We start from the raw sequence: 17,422 nt of genomic DNA, 5'->3' as shown, positions 1-17,422 counted from the left end.
TGTGCTGCAACGCCAGGATTACTGCGGAGCGGGATAGTGGGTAGAGGGCGTGTTGTGTGCAAAAGAAAATTAGTGAGTGATGGAGGTATTAAAAAATGTCAGTAGTGTATCTGAGATAACAATTTATTAAATGATCACTAAGGACACTGGATTTAAAAGAATGTGAGGGACCAGTCCACTTTTATTGAGTGGTGGGTTCCTATAGGGTAGTCGACATGTTTCTTGCCATTGAAACGGTGTTAATTTACCCGGCAATTCATCAGGACTGGGTGTAATAAACCCCGGCGGTATGGGCACGCTAAGGCCCACCCTTACCTAGGGACGTGAGTGTAAAAATAATCAAAATGTGAAAAGTGCAAAAAAATTAGGAATAGTAAACTTATTCCTAATTACTCCTGGTTTAGGAGGCTTCTACTGATCGTTTCTGCACTTTTCAGGTGTTATGACAAAACACCATGGGTCTCAGGAGGGGGGTGGAAGCGTATTCGGCACACCGCCCTTGACGCTCGGCACCCGTAGTCCACCTACGTCACCCTCGAACTGGACCCCGTAGAGCCTTATCCATTAGGCCACGCAGTCATGTGTCCTGCTGCGTTTATTTATATACTGTAGGTGGTATGCAAGGATGGAAAATATATTATTTATAGTTATTTAGGTTTACAAACCATTGTGGGGTTTTTTCAGCTTGTTTCAATTAAATCACTTTTTGGGAATTTATATAATGAGAATGTCACCAGTACGATAAGCTATTGTTTTCTTTTTTGCATTTAAACCTCTTTCTTCATGAGATTAAAGCTCAGAGTATGCTTTATATAGCTCTGGATGTTTCCAGAAGTGGAGAGAAACTGTTTTGAAAGTAGTACAAACTGCTCCTTCCTGGATATTCCAATTTACACACACTCAAATGTTGTATACGTTTCATGAATCCTGACTTGCCCTATTCAAGTGCCTGAAAGCCTTTCACCACCTCTAGAAACAACAGTTACACCAATCCAATTCAAATCATTTTTTCCAAAGGAAAATCTTCTGCCGGGTCAAAAATGCATCTGACAAAGATAGGTGTTTAAAAATTGACTTTGTAGTTTCAGAACATCAACATGACTCTGAAGAGTACAGAAGTAAAATGGTACCATTTCAAAGATCCTAATACCTCATAAACATCTGAGAGGAAGCATGTAATAAATATACTTATTTTTCTGGAAAAGTAAGAGTGAACTTTAGTTTGCACCTCAGATGGGACTCGAACCCACAATACCTGGCTTAAGAGGCCAGTGCCTTATCCATTAGGCCACTGAGGCACAGATAAATGCCAGCAATCTAGAGGCATTATTTAAATCTATTCAATCGTCCAACACTGGTGTCTGCACACAGGATATTTCTCAGTTCTCTCCATAAGTAAACTTCCCATTTTCATCCTCTTCCATCCCCGACTTTAACACTCTGTTCTGTGCTATAATGGAAACTCTGCATTTGTAGCAAGTGCAGAGAAATTGGAGGAGTACCATTTTCGAATCCACACTTCTTCTTCCATGGATGCTTTTCTCATTAAACTGGGCTTTGACAGTGGTATCAAGCCGTCCTTGTCTTCAGCAGGACACAGAAACAGGCACCAAGTCTACTAACCAAGTTCAACCACACTCTGCAACTTAATAGACCAGTGCTTTACAAATTAGCCAACTGTGTCATCAGCAAAGGCAGCCAATGTGCCAATCCTTTATAATTCTTCTGTTGTACTTTTCTTTCTCGTAGGCAAAATTAGCACTTTAACTGCACAAATCATACAGATTTTACACTTGAAGCACTCCATGAACACATACTTACACACCTTGCAGTTCATCTACACACACTTAAGCTAAAAACCCATTCTGTGAAGTCAAAAGTCTGCAAACCTAGTACATATTCAGTGCGTGTACATAGAAGCACTTTTTAATGCCACTTAAATGCACTAGATTTTAGACTGAAGATGCAATCTAAATGACTGTGCAGTATGTACTCCACTTTATTATTAATTAGGAATGAGAACATGATGGCTATGAGAGTATTGGAAGAGCCTGCTTCCATTCTGAATGGAAACCTGAATTGTGTGACCATTGGCAAAAACCGACCACGAAGGGACTCGAACCCTCAATCTTCTGATTCGAAGTCAGACGCCTTATCCATTAGGCCACGCAGTCATGTGCCCTGCTGCATTTATTTATATACTGTAGGTGGTATGCAAGGATGGAAAATATATTATTTATAGTTATTTAGGTTTACAAACCATTGTGGGGGGTTTTCAGCTCCTTTCAATTAAATCACTTTTTGGGAATTTATATAATGAGAATGTCACCAGTACAATAAGCTATTGTTTTCTTTTTTGCATTTAAACCTCTTTCTTCATGAGATTAAAGCTCAGAGTATGCTTTATATAGCTCTTGATGTTTCCAGAAGTGGAGAGAAACTGTTTTGAAAGTAGTACAAACTGCTCCTTCCTGGATATTCCAATTTACACACACTCAAAGGTTGTATACGTTTCATGAATCCTGACTTGCCCTATTCAAGTGCCTGAAAGCCTTTCACCACCTCTAGGAACAACAGTTACACCAATCCAATTCAAATCATTTTTTCCAAAGGAATATCTTCTGCCGGGTCAAAAATGCATCTGACAAAGATAGGTGTTTAAAAATTGACTTTGTAGTTTCAGAACATCAACATGACTCTGAAGAGTACAGAAGTAAAATGGTACCATTTCAAAGTTCCTAATACCTCATAAACATCTGAGAGGAAGCATGTAATAAATATACTTATTTTTCTGGAAAAGTAAGAGTGAACCTTGGTTTGCACCTCAGATGGGACTCGAACCCACAATCCCTGGCTCAGGAGGCCAGTGCCTTATCCATTTGGCCACTGAGGCACAGATAAATGCCAGCAATCTAGAGGCATTATTTAAATGTATTCAATCGTCCAACACTGGTGTCTGCACACAGGATATTTCTCAGTTCTCTCCATAAGTAAACTTCCCATTTTCATCCTCTTCCATCCCCGACTTTAACACTCTGTTCTGTGCTATAATGGAGACTCTGCATTTGTAGCAAGTGCAGAGAAATTGGAGGAGTACCATTTTCGAATCAACACTTCTTCTTCCATGGATGCTTTTCTCATTAAACTGGGCTTTGACAGTGGTATCAAGCCGTCCTTGTCTTCAGCAGGACACAGAAACAGGCACCAAGTCTACTAACCAAGTTCAACCACACTCTGCAACTTAATAGACCAGTGCTTTACAAATTAGCCAACTGTGTCATCAGCAAAGGCAGCCAATGTGCCAATCCTTTATAATTCTTCTGTAGTACTTTTCTTTCTCGTAGGCAAAATTAGCACTTTAACTGCACAAATCATACAGATTTTACACTTGAAGCACTCCATGAACACATACTTACACATCTTGCAGTTCATCTACACACACTTAAGCTAAAAACCCATTCTGTGAAGTCAAAAGTCTGCAAACCTAGTACATATTCAGTGCGTGTACATAGAAGCACTTTTTAATGCCACTTAAATGCACTAGATTTTAGACTGAAGATGCAATCTAAATGACTGTGCAGTATGTACTCCACTTTATTATTAATTAGGAATGAGAACATGATGGCTATGAGAGTATTGGAAGAGCCTGCTTCCATTCTGAATGGAAACCTGAATTGTGTGACCATTGGCAAAACCCGACCACAAAGGGACTCGAACCCTCAATCTTCTGATTCAAAGTCAGACGCCTTATCCATTAGGCCACGCGGTCATGTGTCCTGCTGCGTTTATTTATATACTGTAGGTGGTATGCAAGGATGGAAAATATATTATTTATAGTTATTTAGGTTTACAAACCATTGTGGGGTTTTTTCAGCTCCTTTCAATTAAATCACTTTTTTGGAATTTATATAATGAGAATGTCACCAGTACGATAAGCTATTGTTTTCTTTTTTGCATTTAAACCTCTTTCTTCATGAGATTAAAGCTCAGAGTATGCTGTATATAGCTCTGGATGTTTCCAGAAGTGGAGAGAAAATGTTTTGAAAGTAGTACAAACTGCTCCTTCCTGGATATTCCAATTTACACACACTCAAAGGTTGTATACGTTTCATGAATCCTGACTTGCCCTATTCAAGTGCCTGAAAGCCTTTCACCACCTCTAGAAACAACAGTTACACCAATCCAATTCAAATCATTTTTTCCAAAGGAATATCTTCTGCCGGGTCAAAAATGCATCTGACAAAGATAGGTGTTTAAAAATTGACTTTGTAGTTTCAGAACATCAACATGACTCTGAAGAGTACAGAAGTAAAATGGTACCATTTCAAAGTTCCTAATACCTCATAAACATCTGAGAGGAAGCATGTAATAAATATACGTATTTTTCTGGAAAAGGAAGAGTGAACTTTGGTTTGCACCTCAGATGGGACTCGAACCCACAATTCCTAGCTTAGGAGGCCAGTGCCTTATCCATTAGGCCACTGAGGCACAGATTAATGCCAACAATCTAGAGGCATTATTTAAATGTATTCAATCGTCCAACACTGGTGTCTGCACACAGGATATTTCTCAGTTCTCTCCATAAGTAAACTTCCCATTTTCATCCTCTTCCATCCCCGACTTTAACACTCTGTTCTGTGCTATAATGGAGACTCTGCATTTGTAGCAAGTGCAGAGAAATTGGAGGAGTACCATTTTCGAATCAACACTTCTTCTTCCATGGATGCTTTTCTCATTAAACTGGGCTTTGACAGTGGTATCAAGCTGCCCTTGTCTTCAGCAGGACACAGAAACAGGCACCAAGTCTACTAACCAAGTTCAACCACACTCTGCAACTTAATAGACCAGTGCTTTACAAATTAGCCAACTGTGTCATCAGCAAAGGCAGCCAATGTGCCAATCCTTTATAATTCTTCTGTTGTACTTTTCTTTCTCGTAGGCAAAATTAGCACTTTAACTGCACAAATCATACAGATTTTACACTTGAAGCACTCCATGAACACATACTTACACACCTTGCAGTTCATCTACACACACTTAAGCTAAAAACCCATTCTGTGAAGTCAAAAGTCTGCAAACCTAGTACATATTCAGTGCGTGTACATAGAAGCACTTTTTAATGCCACTTAAATGCACTAGATTTTAGACTGAAGATGCAATCTAAATGACTGTGCAGTATGTACTCCACTTTATTATTAATTAGGAATGAGAACATGATGGCTATGAGAGTATTGGAAGAGCCTGCTTCCATTCTGAATGGAAACCTGAATTGTGTGACCATTGGCAAAAACCGACCACGAAGGGACTCGATCCCTCAATCTTCTGATTCGAAGTCAGACGCCTTATCCATTAGGCCACGCAGTCATGTGCCCTGCTGCGTTTATTTATATACTGTAGGTGGTATGCAAGGATGGAAAATATATTATTTATAGTTATTTAGGTTTACAAACCATTGTGGGGTTTTTTCAGCTCCTTTCAATTAAATCACTTTTTTTGGAATTTATATAATGAGAATGTCACCAGTACGATAAGCTATTGTTTTCTTTTTTGCATTTAAACCTCTTTCTTCATGAGATTAAAGCTCAGAGTATGCTTTATATAGCTCTGGATGTTTCCAGAAGTGGAGAGAAACTGTTTTGAAAGTAGTACAAACTGCTCCTTCCTGGATATTCCAATTTACACACACTCAAATGTTGTATACGTTTCATGAATCCTGACTTGCCCTATTCAAGTGCCTGAAAGCCTTTCACCACCTCTAGAAACAACAGTTACACCAATCCAATTCAAATCATTTTTTCCAAAGGAATATCTTCTGCCGGGTCAAAAATGCATCTGACAAAGATAGGTGTTTAAAAATTGACTTTGTAGTTTCAGAACATCAACATGACTCTGAAGAGTACAGAAGTAAAATGGTACCATTTCAAAGTTCCTAATACCTCATAAACATCTGAGAGTAGGCATGTAATAAATATACTTATTTGTCTGGAAAAGTAAGAGTGAACTTTAGTTTGCACCTCAGATGGGACTCGAACCCACCATCCCTGGCTTAAGAGGCCAGTGCCTTATCCATTAGGCGACTGAGGCACAGATAAATGCCAGCAATCTAGAGGCATTATTTAAATGTATTCAATCGTCCAACACTGGTGTCTGCACACAGGATATTTCTCAGTTCTCTCCATAAGTAAACTTCCCATTTTCATCCTCTTCCATCCCCGACTTTAACACTCTGTTCTGTGCTATAATGGAGACTCTGCATTTGTAGCAAGTGCAGAGAAATTGGAGGAGTACCACTTTCGAATCAACACTTCTTCTTCCATGGATGCTTTTCTCATTAAACTGGGCTTTGACAGTGGTATCAAGCCGTCCTTGTCTTCAGCAGGACACAGAAACAGGCACCAAGTCTACTAACCAAGTTCAACCACACTCTGCAACTTAATAGACCAGTGCTTTACAAATTAGCCAACTGTGTCATCAGCAAAGGCAGCCAATGTGCCAATCCTTTATAATTCTTCTGTAGTACTTTTCTTTCTCGTAGGCAAAATTAGCACTTTAACTTCACAAATCATACAGATTTTACACTTGAAGCACCCCATGAACACATACTTACACACCTTGCAGTTCATCTACACACACTTAAGCTAAAAACCCATTCTGTCAAGTCAATATTCTGCAAACCTAATACATATTCAGTGCGTGTACATAGAACCACTTTTTAATGCCACTTAAATGCACTAGATTTTAGACTGTAGATGCAATCTAAATGACTGTGCAGTATGTACCCCACTTTATTATTAATTAGGAATGAGAACATGATGGCTATGAGAGTATTGGAAGAGCCTGCTTCCATTCTGAATGGAAACCTGAATTGTGTGACCATTGGCAAAAACTGACCACGAAGGGACTTGAACCCTCAATCTTCTGATTTGAAGTCAGACGCCTTATCCATTAGGCCACGCGGTCATGTGTCCTGCTGCGTTTATTTATATACTGTAGGTGGTATGCAAGGATGGAAAATATATTATTTATAGTTATTTAGGTTTACAAACCATTGTGGGGTTTTTTCAGCTCCTTTCAATTAAATCACTTTTTTGGAATTTATATAATGAGAATGTCACCAGTACGATAAGCTATTGTTTTCTTTTTTGCATTTAAACCTCTTTCTTCATGAGATTAAAGCTCAGAGTATGCTTTATATAGCTCTGGATGTTTCCAGAAGTGGAGAGAAACTGTTTTGAAAGTAGTTCAAACTGCTCCTTCCTGGATATTCCAATTTACACACACTCAAAGGTTGTATACGATTCATGAATCCTGACTTGCCCTATTCAAGTGCCTGAAAGCCTTTCACCACCTCTAGGAACAACAGTTACACCAATCCAATTCAAATCATTTTTTCCAAAGGAATATCTTCTGCCGGGTCAAAAATGCATCTGACAAAGATAGGTGTTTAAAAATTGACTTTGTAGTTTCAGAACATCAACATGACTCTGAAGAGTACAGAAGTAAAATGGTACCATTTCAAAGTTCCTAATACCTCATAAACATCTGAGAGGAAGCATGTAATAAATATACTTATTTTTCTGGAAAAGTAAGAGTGAACCTTGGTTTGCACCTCAGATGGGACTCGAACCCACAATCCCTGGCTTAGAAGGCCAGTGCTATATCCATTAGGCCACTGAGGCACAGATAAATGCCAGCAATCTAGAGGGATTATTTAAATGTATTCAATCGTCCAATACTGGTGTCTGCACACAGGATATTTCTCAGTTCTCTCCATAAGTAAACTTCCCATTTTCATCCTCTTCCATCCCCGACTTTAACACTCTGTTCTGTGCTATAATGGAGACTCTGCATTTGTAGCAAGTGCAGAGAGATTGGAGGAGTACCAGTTTTCGAATCAACACTTCTTCTTCCATGGATGCTTTTCTCATTAAACTGGGCTTTGACAGTGGTATCAAGCCGTCCTTGTCTTCAGCAGGACACAGAAACAGGCACCAAGTCTACTAACCAAGTTCAACCACACTCTGCAACTTAATAGACCAGTGCTTTACAAATTAGCCAACTGTGTCATCAGCAAAGGCAGCCAATGTGCCAATCCTTTATAATTCTTCTGTAGTACTTTTCTTTCTCGTAGGCAAAATTAGCACTTTAACTGCACAAATCATACAGATTTTACACTTGAAGCACTCCATGAACACATACTTACACACCTTGCAGTTCATCTACACACACTTAAGCTAAAAACCCATTCTGTGAAGTCAAAAGTCTGCAAACCTAGTACATATTCAGTGCGTGTACATAGAAGCACTTTTTAATGCCACTTAAATGCACTAGATTTTAGACTGAAGATGCAATCTAAATGACTGTGCAGTATGTACTCCACTTTATTATTAATTAGGAATGAGAACATGATGGCTATGAGAGTATTGGAAGAGCCTGCTTCCATTCTGAATGGAAACCTGAATTGTGTGACCATTGGCAAAAACCGACCACGAAGGGACCCGTACCCTCAATCTTCTGATTCGAAGTCAGACGCCTTATCCATTAGGCCACGCGGTCATGTGTCCTGCTGCGTTTATTTATATACTGTAGGTGGTATGCAAGGATGGAAAATAAATTATTTATAGTTATTTAGGTTTACAAACCATTGTGGGGTTTTTTCAGCTCCTTTCAATTAAATCACTTTTTTGGAATTTATATAATGAGAATGTCACCAGTACGATAAGCTATTGTTTTCTTTTTTGCATTTAAACCTCTTTCTTCATGAGATTAAAGCTCAGAGTATGCTTTATATAGCTCTGGATGTTTCCAGAAGTGGAGAGAAACTGTTTTGAAAGTAGTACAAACTGCTCCTTCCTGGATATTCCAATTTACACACACTCAAAGGTTGTATACGTTTCATGAATCCTGACTTGCCCTATTCAAGTGCCTGAAAGCCTTTCACTACCTCTAGAAACAACAGCTACACCAATCCAATTCAAATCATTTTTTCCAAAGGAATATCTTCTGCCGGGTCAAAAATGCATCTGACAAAGATAGGTGTTTAAAAATTGACTTTGTAGTTTCAGAACATCAACATGACTCTGAAGAGTACAGAAGTAAAATGGTACCATTTCAAAGTTCCTAATACCTCATAAACATCTGAGAGGAAGCATGTAATAAATATACTTATTTTTCTGGAAAAGTAAGAGTGAACTTTGGTTTGCACCTCAGATGGGACTCGAACCCACAATCCCTGGCTTAGGAGGCCAGTGCCTTATCCATTAGGCCACTGAGGCACAGATAAATGCCAACAATCTAGAGGCATTATTTAAATGTATTCAATCGTCCAACACTGGTGTCTGCACACAGGATATTTCTCAGTTCTCTCCATAAGTAAACTTCCCATTTTCATGCTCTTCCATCCCCGACTTTAACACTCTGTTCTGTGCTATAATGGAGACTCTGCATTTGTAGCAAGTGCAGAGAAATTGGAGGAGTACCATTTTCGAATCAACACTTCTTCTTCCATGGATGCTTTTCTCATTAAACTGGGCTTTGACAGTGGTATCAAGCCGTCCTTGTCTTCAGCAGGACACAGAAACAGGCACCAAGTCTACTAACCAAGTTCAACCACACTCTGCAACTTAATAGACCAGTGCTTTACAAATTAGCCAACTGTGTCATCAGCAAAGGCAGCCAATGTGCCAATCCTTTATAATTCTTCTGTTGTACTTTTCTTTCTCGTAGGCAAAATTAGCACTTTAACTGCACAAATCATACAGATTTTACACTTGAAGCACTCCATGAACACATACTTACACACCTTGCAGTTCATCTACACACACTTAAGCTAAAAACCCATTCTGTGAAGTCAAAAGTCTGCAAACCTAGTACATATTCAGTGCGTGTACATAGAAGCACTTTTTAATGCCACTTAAATGCACTAGATTTTAGACTGAAGATGCAATCTAAATGACTGTGCAGTATGTACTCCACTTTATTATTAATTAGGAATGAGAACATGATGGCTATGAGAGTATTGGAAGAGCCTGCTTCCATTCTGAATGGAAACCTGAATTGTGTGACCATTGGCAAAAACCGACCATGAAGGGACTCGAACCCTCAATCTTCTGATTCGAAGTCAGACGCCTTATCCATTAGGCCACGCGGTCATGTGTCCTGCTGCGTTTATTTATATACTGTAGGTGGTATGCAAGGATGGAAAATATATTATTTATAGTTATTTAGGTTTACAAACCATTGTGGGGTTTTTTCAGCTCCTTTCAATTAAATCACTTTTTTGGAATTTATATAATGAGAATGTCACCAGTACGATAAGCTATTGTTTTCTTTTTTGCATTTAAACCTCTTTCTTCATGAGATTAAAGCTCAGAGTATGCTTTATATAGCTCTGGATGTTTCCAGAAGTGGAGAGAAACTGTTTTGAAAGTAGTACAAACTGCTCCTTCCTGGATATTCCAATTTACACACACTCAAAGGTTGTATACGTTTCATGAATCCTGACTTGCCCTATTCAAGTGCCTGAAAGCCTTTCACTACCTCTAGAAACAACAGCTACACCAATCCAATTCAAATCATTTTTTCCAAAGGAATATCTTCTGCCGGGTCAAAAATGCATCTGACAAAGATAGGTGTTTAAAAATTGACTTTGTAGTTTCAGAACATCAACATGACTCTGAAGAGTACAGATGGTACCATTTCAAAGTTCCTAATACCTCATAAACATCTGAGAGGAAGCATGTAATAAATATACTTATTTTTCTGGAAAAGTAAGAGTGAACCTTGTTTTGCACCTCAGATGGGACTCGAACCCACAATCCCTGGCTTAGGAGGCCAGTGCCTTATCCATTAGGCCACTGAGGCACAGATAAATGCCAGCAATCTAGAGGCATTATTTAAATGTATTCAATCGTCCAACACTGGTGTCTGCACACAGGATATTTCTCAGTTCTCTCCATAAGTAAACTTCCCATTTTCATCCTCTTCCATCCCCGACTTTAACACTCTGTTCTGTGCTATAATGGAGACTCTGCATTTGTAGCAAGTGCAGAGAAATTGGAGGAGTACCATTTTCGAATCAACACTTCTTCTTCCATGGATGCTTTTCTCATTAAACTGGGCTTTGACAGTGGTATCAAGCCGTCCTTGTCTTCAGCAGGACACAGAAACAGGCACCAAGTCTACTAACCAAGTTCAACCACACTCTGCAACTTAATAGACCAGTGCTTAACAAATTAGCCAACTGTGTCATCAGCAAAGGCAGCCAATGTGCCAATCCTTTATAATTCTTCTGTTGTACTTTTCTTTCTCGTAGGCAAAATTAGCACTTTAACTGCACAAATCATACAGATTTTACACTTGAAGCACTCCATGAACACATACTTACATACCTTGCAGTTCATCTACACACACTTAAGCTAAAAACCCATTCTGTGAAGTCAAAAGTCTGCAAACCTAGTACATATTCAGTGCGTGTACATAGAAGCACTTTTTAATGCCACTTAAATGCACTAGATTTTAGACTGAAGATGCACTCTAAATGACTGTGCAGTATGTACTCCACTTTATTATTAATTAGGAATGAGAACATGATGGCTATGAGAGTATTGGAAGAGCCTGCTTCCATTCTGAATGGAAACCTGAATTGTGTGACCATTGGCAAAAACCGACCACGAAGGGACTCGATCCCTCAATCTTCTGATTCGAAGTCAGACGCCTTATCCATTAGGCCACGCAGTCATGTGCCCTGCTGCGTTTATTTATATACTGTAGGTGGTATGCAAGGATGGAAAATATATTATTTATAGGGATTTAGGTTTACAAACCATTGTGGGGTTTTTTCAGCTCCTTTCAATTAAATCACTTTTTTTTGAATTTATATAATGAGAATGTCACCAGTACGATAAGCTATTGTTTTCTTTTTTGCATTTAAACCTCTTTCTTCATGAGATTAAAGCTCAGAGTATGCTTTATATAGCTCTGGATGTTTCCAGAAGTGGAGAGAAACTGTTTTGAAAGTAGTACAAACTGCTCCTTCCTGGATATTCCAATTTACACACACTCAAATGTTGTATACGTTTCATGAATCCTGACTTGCCCTATTCAAGTGCCTGAAAGCCTTTCACCACCTCTAGAAACAACAGTTACACCAATCCAATTCAAATCATTTTTTCCAAAGGAATATCTTCTGCCGGGTCAAAAATGCATCTGACAAAGATAGGTGTTTAAAAATTGACTTTGTAGTTTCAGAACATCAACATGACTCTGAAGAGTACAGAAGTAAAATTGTACCATTTCAAAGTTCCTAATACCTCATAAACATCTGAGAGGAAGCATGTAATAAATATACTTATTTTTCTGGAAAAGTAAGAGTGAACTTTAGTTTGCACCTCAGATGGGACTCGAACCCACCATCCCTGGCTTAAGAGGCCAGTGCCTTATCCATTAGGCCACTGAGGCACAGATAAATGCCAGCAATCTAGAGGCATTATTTAAATGTATTCAATCGTCCAACACTGGTGTCTGCACACAGGATATTTCTCAGTTCTCTCCATAAGTAAACTTCCCATTTTCATCCTCTTCCATCCCCGACTTTAACACTCTGTTCTGTGCTATAATGGAGACTCTGCATTTGTAGCAAGTGCAGAGAAATTGGAGGAGTACCACTTTCGAATCAACACTTCTTCTTCCATGGATGCTTTTCTCATTAAACTGGGCTTTGACAGTGGTATCAAGCCGTCCTTGTCTTCAGCAGGACACAGAAACAGGCACCAAGTCTACTAACCAAGTTCAACCACACTCTGCAACTTAATAGACCAGTGCTTTACAAATTAGCCAACTGTGTCATCAGCAAAGGCAGCCAATGTGCCAATCCTTTATAATTCTTCTGTAGTACTTTTCTTTCTCGTAGGCAAAATTAGCACTTTAACTTCACAAATCATACAGATTTTACACTTGAAGCACCCCATGAACACATACTTACACACCTTGCAGTTCATCTACACACACTTAAGCTAAAAACCCATTCTGTGAAGTCAAAAGTCTGCAAACCTAGTACATATTCAGTGCGTGTACATAGAAGCACTTTTTAATGCCACTTAAATGCACTAGATTTTAGACTGAAGATGCAATCTAAATGACTGTGCAGTATGTACTCCACTTTATTATTAATTAGGAATGAGAACATGATGGCTATGAGAGTATTGGAAGAGCCTGCTTCCATTCTGAATGGAAACCTGAATTGTGTGACCATTGGCAAAAACCGACCACGAAGGGACTCGAACCCTCAATCTTCTGATTCGAAGTCAGACGCCTTATCCATTAGGCCACGCAGTCATGTGCCCTGCTGCATTTATTTATATACTGTAGGTGGTATGCAAGGATGGAAAATATATTTTTTATAGTTATTTAGGTTTACAAACCATTGTGGGGGGTTTTCAGCTCCTTTCAATTAAATCACTTTTTGGGAATTTATATAATGAGAATGTCACCAGTACAATAAGCTATTGTTTTCTTTTTTGCATTTAAACCTCTTTCTTCATGAGATTAAAGCTCAGAGTATGCTTTATATAGCTCTTGATGTTTCCAGAAGTGGAGAGAAACTGTTTTGAAAGTAGTACAAACTGCTCCTTCCTGGATATTCCAATTTACACACACTCAAAGGTTGTATACGTTTCATGAATCCTGACTTGCCCTATTCAAGTGCCTGAAAGCCTTTCACCACCTCTAGGAACAACAGTTACACCAATCCAATTCAAATCATTTTTTCCAAAGGAATATCTTCTGCCGGGTCAAAAATGCATCTGACAAAGATAGGTGTTTAAAAATTGACTTTGTAGTTTCAGAACATCAACATGACTCTGAAGAGTACAGAAGTAAAATGGTACCATTTCAAAGTTCCTAATACCTCATAAACATCTGAGAGGAAGCATGTAATAAATATACTTATTTTTCTGGAAAAGTAAGAGTGAACCTTGGTTTGCACCTCAGATGGGACTCGAACCCACAATCCCTGGCTCAGGAGGCCAGTGCCTTATCCATTTGGCCACTGAGGCACAGATAAATGCCAGCAATCTAGAGGCATTATTTAAATGTATTCAATCGTCCAACACTGGTGTCTGCACACAGGATATTTCTCAGTTCTCTCCATAAGTAAACTTCCCATTTTCATCCTCTTCCATCCCCGACTTTAACACTCTGTTCTGTGCTATAATGGAGACTCTGCATTTGTAGCAAGTGCAGAGAAATTGGAGGAGTACCATTTTCGAATCAACACTTCTTCTTCCATGGATGCTTTTCTCATTAAACTGGGCTTTGACAGTGGTATCAAGCCGTCCTTGTCTTCAGCAGGACACAGAAACAGGCACCAAGTCTACTAACCAAGTTCAACCACACTCTGCAACTTAATAGACCAGTGCTTTACAAATTAGCCAACTGTGTCATCAGCAAAGGCAGCCAATGTGCCAATCCTTTATAATTCTTCTGTAGTACTTTTCTTTCTCGTAGGCAAAATTAGCACTTTAACTGCACAAATCATACAGATTTTACACTTGAAGCACTCCATGAACACATACTTACACATCTTGCAGTTCATCTACACACACTTAAGCTAAAAACCCATTCTGTGAAGTCAAAAGTCTGCAAACCTAGTACATATTCAGTGCGTGTACATAGAAGCACTTTTTAATGCCACTTAAATGCACTAGATTTTAGACTGAAGATGCAATCTAAATGACTGTGCAGTATGTACTCCACTTTATTATTAATTAGGAATGAGAACATGATGGCTATGAGAGTATTGGAAGAGCCTGCTTCCATTCTGAATGGAAACCTGAATTGTGTGACCATTGGCAAAACCCGACCACGAAGGGACTCGAACCCTCAATCTTCTGATTCAAAGTCAGACGCCTTATCCATTAGGCCACGCGGTCATGTGTCCTGCTGCGTTTATTTATATACTGTAGGCGGTATGCAAGGATGGAAAATATATTATTTATAGTTATTTAGGTTTACAAACCATTGTGGGGTTTTTTCAGCTCCTTTCAATTAAATCACTTTTTTGGAATTTATATAATGAGAATGTCACCAGTACGATAAGCTATTGTTTTCTTTTTTGCATTTAAACCTCTTTCTTCATGAGATTAAAGCTCAGAGTATGCTGTATATAGCTCTGGATGTTTCCAGAAGTGGAGAGAAAATGTTTTGAAAGTAGTACAAACTGCTCCTTCCTGGATATTCCAATTTACACACACTCAAAGGTTGTATACGTTTCATGAATCCTGACTTGCCCTATTCAAGTGCCTGAAAGCCTTTCACCACCTCTAGAAACAACAGTTACACCAATCCAATTCAAATCATTTTTTCCAAAGGAATATCTTCTGCCGGGTCAAAAATGCATCTGACAAAGATAGGTGTTTAAAAATTGACTTTGTAGTTTCAGAACATCAACATGACTCTGGAGAGTACAGAAGTAAAATGGTACCATTTCAAAGTTCCTAATACCTCATAAACATCTGAGAGGAAGCATGTAATAAATATACGTATTTTTCTGGAAAAGTAAGAGTGAACTTTGGTTTGCACCTCAGATGGGACTTGAACCCACAATTCCTAGCTTAGGAGGCCAGTGCCTTATCCATTAGGCCACTGAGGCACAGATTAATGCCAACAATCTAGAGGCATTATTTAAATGTATTCAATCGTCCAACACTGGTGTCTGCACACAGGATATTTCTCAGTTCTCTCCATAAGTAAACTTCCCATTTTCATCCTCTTCCATCCCCGACTTTAACACTCTGTTCTGTGCTATAATGGAGACTCTGCATTTGTAGCAAGTGCAGAGAAATTGGAGGAGTACCATTTTCGAATCAACACTTCTTCTTCCATGGATGCTTTTCTCATTAAACTGGGCTTTGACAGTGGTATCAAGCTGCCCTTGTCTTCAGCAGGACACAGAAACAGGCACCAAGTCTACTAACCAAGTTCAACCACACTCTGCAACTTAATAGACCAGTGCTTTACAAATTAGCCAACTGTGTCATCAGCAAAGGCAGCCAATGTGCCAATCCTTTATAATTCTTCTGTTGTACTTTTCTTTCTCGTAGGCAAAATTAGCACTTTAACTGCACAAATCATACAGATTTTACACTTGAAGCACTCCATGAACACATACTTACACACCTTGCAGTTCATCTACACACACTTAAGCTAAAAACCCATTCTGTGAAGTCAAAAGTCTGCAAACCTAGTACATATTCAGTGCGTGTACATAGAAGCACTTTTTAATGCCACTTAAATGCACTAGATTTTAGACTGAAGATGCAATCTAAATGACTGTGCAGTATGTACTCCACTTTATTATTAATTAGGAATGAGAACATGATGGCTATGAGAGTATTGGAAGAGCCTGCTTCCATTCTGAATGGAAACCTGAATTGTGTGACCATTGGCAAAAACCGACCACGAAGGGACTCGATCCCTCAATCTTCTGATTCGAAGTCAGACGCCTTATCCATTAGGCCACGCGGTCATGTGCCCTGCTGCATTTATTTATATACTGTAGGTGGTATGCAAGGATGGAAAATATATTATTTATAGTTATTTAGGTTTACAAACCATTGTGGGGTTTTTTCAGCTCCTTTCAATTAAATCACTTTTTTTGGAATTTATATAATGAGAATGTCACCAGTACGATAAGCTATTGTTTTCTTTTTTGCATTTAAACCTCTTTCTTCATGAGATTAAAGCTCAGAGTATGCTTTATATAGCTCTGGATGTTTCCAGAAGTGGAGAGAAACTGTTTTGAAAGTAGTACAAACTGCTCCTTCCTGGATATTCCAATTTACACACACTCAAATGTTGTATACGTTTCATGAATCCTGACTTGCCCTATTCAAGTGCCTGAAAGCCTTTCACCACCTCTAGAAACAACAGTTACACCAATCCAATTCAAATCATTTTTTCCAAAGGAATATCTTCTGCCGGGTCAAAAATGCATCTGACAAAGATAGGTGTTTAAAAATTGACTTTGTAGTTTCAGAACATCAACATGACTCTGAAGAGTACAGAAGTAAAATGGTACCATTTCAAAGTTCCTAATACCTCATAAACATCTGAGAGTAGGCATGTAATAAATTACTTATTTGTCTGGAAAAGTAAGAGTGAACTTTAGTTTGCACCTCAGATGGGACTCGAACCCACCATCCCTGGCTTAAGAGGCCAGTGCCTTATCCATTAGGCCACTGAGGCACAGATAAATGCCAGCAATCTAGAGGCATTATTTAAATGTATTCAATCGTCCAACACTGGTGTCTGCACACAGGATATTTCTCAGTTCTCTCCATAAGTAAACTTCCCATTTTCATCCTCTTCCATCCCCGACTTTAACACTCTGTTCTGTGCTATAATGGAGACTCTGCATTTGTAG

At 38.9% G+C, this 17,422-nt stretch overlaps 13 non-coding genes across 13 annotated transcripts; all 13 read right to left on the bottom strand.

Moving 5' to 3' along the window:
• Positions 1–2,101: 2,101 nt before the first annotated feature.
• TRNAR-UCG (transfer RNA arginine (anticodon UCG)) lies at positions 2,102–2,174 on the bottom strand. The gene has a single exon. It is a non-coding gene; the product is annotated as a tRNA-Arg (tRNA).
• A 646-nt stretch (positions 2,175–2,820) lies between these two features.
• Positions 2,821–2,893, bottom strand: TRNAR-CCU (transfer RNA arginine (anticodon CCU)). The gene has a single exon. It is a non-coding gene; the product is annotated as a tRNA-Arg (tRNA).
• An 803-nt stretch (positions 2,894–3,696) lies between these two features.
• On the bottom strand, positions 3,697–3,769 carry TRNAQ-UUG (transfer RNA glutamine (anticodon UUG)). The gene has a single exon. It is a non-coding gene; the product is annotated as a tRNA-Gln (tRNA).
• Positions 3,770–4,415: 646 nt separating this feature from the next.
• Positions 4,416–4,488, bottom strand: TRNAR-CCU (transfer RNA arginine (anticodon CCU)). Its single transcript has one exon. It is a non-coding gene; the product is annotated as a tRNA-Arg (tRNA).
• An 803-nt stretch (positions 4,489–5,291) lies between these two features.
• TRNAR-UCG (transfer RNA arginine (anticodon UCG)) lies at positions 5,292–5,364 on the bottom strand. The gene has a single exon. It is a non-coding gene; the product is annotated as a tRNA-Arg (tRNA).
• Positions 5,365–9,202: 3,838 nt separating this feature from the next.
• TRNAR-CCU (transfer RNA arginine (anticodon CCU)) lies at positions 9,203–9,275 on the bottom strand. Its single transcript has one exon. It is a non-coding gene; the product is annotated as a tRNA-Arg (tRNA).
• Positions 9,276–10,078: 803 nt separating this feature from the next.
• Positions 10,079–10,151, bottom strand: TRNAR-UCG (transfer RNA arginine (anticodon UCG)). The gene has a single exon. It is a non-coding gene; the product is annotated as a tRNA-Arg (tRNA).
• A 639-nt stretch (positions 10,152–10,790) lies between these two features.
• On the bottom strand, positions 10,791–10,863 carry TRNAR-CCU (transfer RNA arginine (anticodon CCU)). The gene has a single exon. It is a non-coding gene; the product is annotated as a tRNA-Arg (tRNA).
• Positions 10,864–11,666: 803 nt separating this feature from the next.
• On the bottom strand, positions 11,667–11,739 carry TRNAR-UCG (transfer RNA arginine (anticodon UCG)). The gene has a single exon. It is a non-coding gene; the product is annotated as a tRNA-Arg (tRNA).
• A 1,523-nt stretch (positions 11,740–13,262) lies between these two features.
• Positions 13,263–13,335, bottom strand: TRNAR-UCG (transfer RNA arginine (anticodon UCG)). Its single transcript has one exon. It is a non-coding gene; the product is annotated as a tRNA-Arg (tRNA).
• A 646-nt stretch (positions 13,336–13,981) lies between these two features.
• Positions 13,982–14,054, bottom strand: TRNAR-CCU (transfer RNA arginine (anticodon CCU)). Its single transcript has one exon. It is a non-coding gene; the product is annotated as a tRNA-Arg (tRNA).
• An 803-nt stretch (positions 14,055–14,857) lies between these two features.
• TRNAQ-UUG (transfer RNA glutamine (anticodon UUG)) lies at positions 14,858–14,930 on the bottom strand. The gene has a single exon. It is a non-coding gene; the product is annotated as a tRNA-Gln (tRNA).
• A 1,522-nt stretch (positions 14,931–16,452) lies between these two features.
• Positions 16,453–16,525, bottom strand: TRNAR-UCG (transfer RNA arginine (anticodon UCG)). Its single transcript has one exon. It is a non-coding gene; the product is annotated as a tRNA-Arg (tRNA).
• Positions 16,526–17,422: the final 897 nt, after the last annotated feature.

The sequence above is a fragment of the Lissotriton helveticus genome, chromosome 5_1 (assembly GCF_964261635.1).
Source record: "Lissotriton helveticus chromosome 5_1, aLisHel1.1, whole genome shotgun sequence".
NCBI classification, from domain to species: domain Eukaryota; kingdom Metazoa; phylum Chordata; class Amphibia; order Caudata; family Salamandridae; genus Lissotriton; species Lissotriton helveticus.
Note: the sequence above shows the minus strand (reverse complement) of the source record. Positions and strands in the feature narration are given on the sequence as shown.